Source organism: Salmo trutta, chromosome 25 (assembly GCF_901001165.1).
Source record: "Salmo trutta chromosome 25, fSalTru1.1, whole genome shotgun sequence".
Lineage (NCBI taxonomy): Eukaryota > Metazoa > Chordata > Actinopteri > Salmoniformes > Salmonidae > Salmo > Salmo trutta.
Genome location: NC_042981.1, coordinates 40,201,822 through 40,208,080, shown reverse-complemented (window position 1 = coordinate 40,208,080; position 6,259 = coordinate 40,201,822).

The following is a 6,259-nucleotide window of genomic DNA, read 5'->3' as shown; positions in this document are numbered from 1 at the left end:
ATACATTTTCTGCTGTGGGCTTTTGATATTGCGCATAGAAGCCCAAAGTCCCCTGGCGACCTTATCACCACAATATACAGTATATGTAGAGATAGGCCCCATTTCTTCCTTTTGTCCCCTAGCCTCCCACAAACAGCCTGCAACTGGAACCATTAGCCTACTAGCTGAAGACAACCGTTTTCATGGCAATAATCATCAATCATCTTTGTTTGCGCTGCCTGTTTCCAACTGCCATACAAAGAATACGAGCCAGACACAAATATGATAGCTATGATATACACAGAATGGGCGTCAAAGGCAAACTTGAGGACACTTTTTTTTTTAAAGTCCTTAGGCATTCATATTTGGACTATGAGGACAAGTGCGGTGCCTTCAGAAAGTATTCATACCCCTTGACTTATTCCACATTTTGTTGTGTTACAGCCTGAAATCAAAATATATATTTTTTCTCATCCGTCTACACGCAATACCTGTCACGTCCTGACCAGTAAAGGGGTTATTTGTTATTGTAGTTTGGTCAGGACGTGGCAGGGTGTGTTTGTTTAGAGTGTTTCGGGGTTTGTTGGGCTATGTTCTGTTTTAAGAGGGGTGTTTGTTTAGAGTGTTTCGGGGTTTGTTGGGCTATGTTCTATGTTAGTTATTTCTATGTTTATCTAGTATGTCTAGTTCTATGTTTAGTTAATGGGGTTGACCTTCAATTGGAAGCAGCTGCTCCTAGTTGCTTCTAATTGAAGGTCCTATTTAAGAGGGGTGTTTTTCTGTGGGATTTTGTGGGTAGTTGTTCCTTGTTTAGTGTTTGTGCACTTGACAGGACTGTTTCGTTTTGTTCTTTTTTTTGTATCCGTATTTATTTGTTTCTCCTTCTTCAAAATAAAAAGAAGATGAGTATACATATTCCCGCTGCATTTTGGTCAAATCCATACGACGTCCGTGACAATACCCCATAATGAAAATTAAATTCAGAAATATCTCATTTATTTAAGTATTCACACCCCTGAGTCAATACTTTGTAGAAGCATCTTTGGCAGCGATTACAGCTGTGAGTTTTTCTGGGTAAGCCTCTAAGAGCTTTCTACACCTGGATTGTGAAAATTTGCCCATTATTCATTTCAAAATTATTCAAGCTCTGTCAAATTGGTTGTTGATCATTGGTAGACAGACAACCATTTTCAGGTCTTGCCATAGATTTTCAAGTAGATTTAAGTCAAAACTGTAACTCGGCCTCTCAGGAACATTCACTGTCTTCTTGGTAAGCAACTCCAGTGTAGATTTGGCCTTGTGTTTTAGGTTACTGTCCTGCTGAAAGGTGTATTCATCTCCCAGTGTCTGGTTTTCCTCTAGGATTTTGCCTGTGCTTAGGTCCATTCCGTTTCTTTTTATCCTAAAAAAAACTCCCTAGTCCTTGCCAAGCATACCCATAACATGATTCAGCCACCACTATGCTTGACAATATGGAGAGTGGTAACCAGTGATGTTTTGTATTGGATTTGTCCCAAACATGACACTTTGTATTCAGGACAAAAAGTGAATTGCTTTGCCACGTTTTTTGCAGTAAACTTTAGTGCCTTTTTGCAAACAAGATGCATGTTTTGGAATATTTTTATTCTGTACAAGCTTCCTTCTTTTCACTCTGTCTATTAGGTTAGCATTGTGGAGTAACTACAATGTTGTTGATCCATCCTCAGTTTTCTCCTATCACAGCCAATGGGGGATCCATAATAAATACAAATACATTAAACGCTAACTGTTTTAAAGACACCATTGGACTCAACTTATTAAGCACATTTTTACTCCTTATTTAGGCTTGCCATAACAAAGAGGTTGAATACGTACTGACCCAAGACATTTCAGCTTTACATTTTTATTCATTTGTATGAATGTTGAAAAACATAATTACACTTTGACATTATGAGGTATTGTGTGTAGGCCAGTGACAAAAAAATCTAATTTCATCAATTTTTAATTCTGGCTGTAGCACAACAAAATGTGGAAAAAGTCAAGGGGTGTGTCATTACTGTTGGTGCTGTGCGAACGTGACAGGGATGAAAGTAAGCCGGTATGGTCCGGTACGGCAAAATAGTGAACCTATCCCAATAATTAACACAAAATGCCAAGAAAAATGTATTTATTACTTAACATTACCGCATATCAGCCAAATGAAAAATGGTATATGCTACAAATTGCATTGTGGTTCAAAGAGAACACTTACATTTTTCTAAGCAGAGATGAGTGGTCAAGACCGAGACGCAGGCAGACAGCTGTGGACGCATCAATTCAGGCTGCAAGTGTAGGCGTAATGACAATCGCAGAATGTCATTACAATACATGTTTAATTATTTTTTGAACGGAAGTTTCTTTCCTTTCCATTCATCAAATTGCAGGTGCACAGCGCACTGTTTGAATGCTAGAATTATTTGGAGTGGGCCAACATACGCGGGTAGCCTACAGGAGCGCCTTTGGAAGTGATTGTTTGACAATCAGATGAAAACAGGATGACTGGTTGTGTTTATGCCACATTAAAAGGTAATAGGCTACTAGGCCCACGGAGATCATATTACATTTATTTGGGTTCTATATGTAATTCTTTGATTACACCGAGGTTATAAAAAAGTTTGTGCGCCTGCTTGGGTGCCCCGTACCTGTAAGAAATTAAATCTACTTTCACCCCTGGCGTGTGGTGATGTGGGCTGGTGTTGCTGAAATGCCAGGGCTAAATTTTTGTCCCAGTCCGTCCCTGGATGTCCCTTTGCATTATGGTGCTTTTCCTTGTTAATAACACTTCAAATGTATAGCCGTAATAGAGCTGGATGGAAAGACTGTAATGTTTTCTTTGATATTGTTTCATATGACGGGAGAGACAGCATTTTCATCAATGTTATGTTACTCTGTTTGTCCATGTCTCATAGGCTACATTTGTGAGGCAGAAAAAACACGCAGAAACAAATTAATGCAGTCCTACATTAATAACACCTGACATTTTACAGTCTTACAAATGGAGAGACATGGAACAGATTATACTTAATGGGCCAGATAAAGTGTTATGAATACATTATCATTGGCATTTGAATACAGTGTTGCTTTTGGACACAGTTTCTGTGACAGTCCAAGAGTAAGTGCTGAATTCCCTCTTTGCTATATTGTAGAGGTCACATACACAATGAAAAGTGTCTGAACCTTTTCCAAAATGCTGCATCTAAAAATAGTATGTTATTATCCCGAACAGTTGTTTTTCATTTGGTGGAGGGGGTGTTTGGGATCAGGGTTCACGGTGGAAGTAATTTTGCAGCTGTGCAACACAGAGGAACTACTTCAATCTTTACATATTATTTCATAATATTTATGGGTAAAAAAGTAGTAAAAGGCGCACACACCACACAAATAATGCTAGCAAAAATAGCCACCCTCACAAACCCTGTCACCCTCATAAACCCCCATAGACTTGTCTGTTCAAAGTTTGTCTCAAAACCCAACCCTAGGCAACAGCAATGTGGTCTGAAGGCAATTTATATTATTCTGTTGGTGGCGGATGTGTTGTTACCTACCCGTACCACTTGGGGGCGGCCCGTCAGGAAGTTCAGGATCCAGGTGCAGAGGGAGGTGTTCAGTCCCAGAATCCTTAGCTTATTGTTGAGCTTTGAAGGTACTATGGTGTTGAATGCTGAGCTGTAGTCAATGAACAGCATTCTCAAATAGGTGTTCCTTTTGTCCAGGTGGGAAAGGGCAGTGTGGAGTGCAATAGAGATTGCATCATCTGTGGATCTGTTGGGGCAATATGCAAATTGGAGTGGGTCTAGGGTTTCTGGGATAATGTTGTTGATGTGAGCCATGACCAGCCTTTCAAATCACTTCATGGCTACAGACGTGAGTGCTACGGGTCGGTGGTCATTTAGGCAGGTTACCTTGGTGTTGTTGGGCACAGGACTATGGTGGTCTGCTTGAAACATGTTGGTATTACGGACTTAGACAGGGAGTGGTTGAAAATGTCAGTGAAGACACTTGCCAGTTGATCAGCGCATGCTCGCATTACACGTCCTGGTAATCAGTCTGGCCCTGCGGCCTTGTGAATGTTGACCTGTTTAAAGCTCTTACTCATATCGGCTGCGGAGAGCGTGATCACACAGTCGTCCGGAACAGCTGGTGCTCTCATGCATGTTTCAGTGTTATTTGCCTCGAAGCGAGCACGGAAGTAGTTTAGCTCATCTGGTAGGCTCGTGTCACTGGGCAGCTCTCGGCTGTGCTTCCCTTTGTCTGTAATGTTTCACAAGCCCTGCCACATCCGACGAGCATCGGAACCATGGTAGTACGATTCGAGCTTAGTCCTGTATTGACACTTTGCCTGTCTGATGGTTCGTCGGAGGGCATAGCAGGATTTCTTATAGGCTTCCTGGTTAGAATCCCGCTCCTTGAAAGCGGCAGCTCTAGCCTTTAGCTCAGTGCGGGTGCTGCCTGTAATCCATGGCTTCTGGTTGGGCTTCTGTCATTGTGGGGTCGACGTCATTGATGCACTTATTGATGAAGCCAATGACTGATGTGGTGTACTCCTCAATGCCTTCGGAAGAATCCCAGAACATACTCCAGTCTGTGCTAGCAAAACAGTCCTGTACCTTAGCATCTGCTTTATCTGACCACTTTTTTATTGACCGAGTCACTGCTGCTTCTTGCTTATATTTTTGCTTGTAAGCAGTAATCCGGAGGATAGAATTATGGTCAGATTTGACAAATGGAGGGCGAGGGAGAGCTTTGTACTCGTCTCTGTTTGTGGAGTAAAGGTGGTCTAGATTTTTTCCCCCTCTAGTTGCACATTTAACATGCTGATAGAAATTTGGTAAAAACGGATTTAAGTTTCCCTGCATTAAAGTCCCCAGCCACAAGGAGTGTCGCCTCTGGATGAGCGTTTTCCTGTTTGCTTATGGCGGAATACAGCTCATTGAGTGTGCCAGCATCGGTCTGTCGTGGTATGTAGACAACTACGAAAAATACAGATTAAAACTCTCTTGGTAGATAGTGGGGTCTACAGCTTATCATGAGATTCTCCACCTCAGGAGAGCAAAACCTTGAGACTTCCTTAGATATCGTACACCAGCTGTTGTTTACAAATATACATAGTCCGCCCAACCTTGTCTTACCAGACGCCGCTGTTCTATACTGCCGATACAGCGTATAACCAGCCAGCTGTATGCTGATAGTGTCGTCGTTCAGCCACACAGTTTTTAAAGTCCCAGGGGTAGTTTAATCTTCCTCGTAGGTCTTTGATTTTATTTTCCAATGATTGCATGTTAGCTAGTAGAACGGAAGGCAGTGGGGGTTTATTCGATCGCCTACGAATTCTCAGAAGGCAGCCTGACCTCTGTCCTCTTTTTCTCCCTCTTCTCGTCACGCAAATGACGGGGATTTGGGCCTGTTCCTGGGAAAGCAGTATGTCCTTCACGCAGGGCTCATCAGACTCGTTAAAGGAAAAAAAAGCTTCTGCCAGTTCGTGGTGAGCAATCGCCGTTCTGATGTCCAGAAGTTATTTTCGGTCATAAGAGATGGTAGCAGCAACATTATGTACAGAATAAGTTCAAAAATAAGTTACAAACAACACAAAAAAACAAACAGAAAACATTCGGTTAGGAGCACGTAAAACGTCAGCCATCTTCTCCGGCACCATGATGTTATGTTAGATTACATTATGAATGGAATAGTACAATATCGTAGAAATTATAGGACATATAGTATCATACATCTTACCCGGTCGTACAATAACATACGAATTGGATGATGTAACTTATCATACGCCTTCGAGGGGGTGTAGTATTATACGTCTTATTCTGAGACCAGGTTGCTTGTTGCGTCATAACAACAAAGGAGAATTACAGGGATAATTTTCGTTGGATTTAGGGAAACAAAACGTTTAAATATCTCCTAAGCCTGTGTTTACCACATACCTTATTTTTGGCGTTTATTCAAAAATACAAAAAATGATACAAAAGAAAAACGTGAATTTCCACTTAGGGTTTGACCAACGAGCCATGGCAGTGTTTGTGCCTACAAAAAGATGCCATTAGCCTACTATTGCTTTCTATTGAAACCAGACCCTAGTCACTATGGTCCTATGGTCCGATTTTCGAGACTAGATCAGAGGCAGCCAAATATTCTGGTGCCACTCAGGGAATTGTTGATTGCGGACATGTAACCATTTTTTTTTTATGTTGTGTTGCGCTGTATTTTTATTTTACATTGTATTGATCGCAGTTTTTTTCATATTTTATTTGATTGT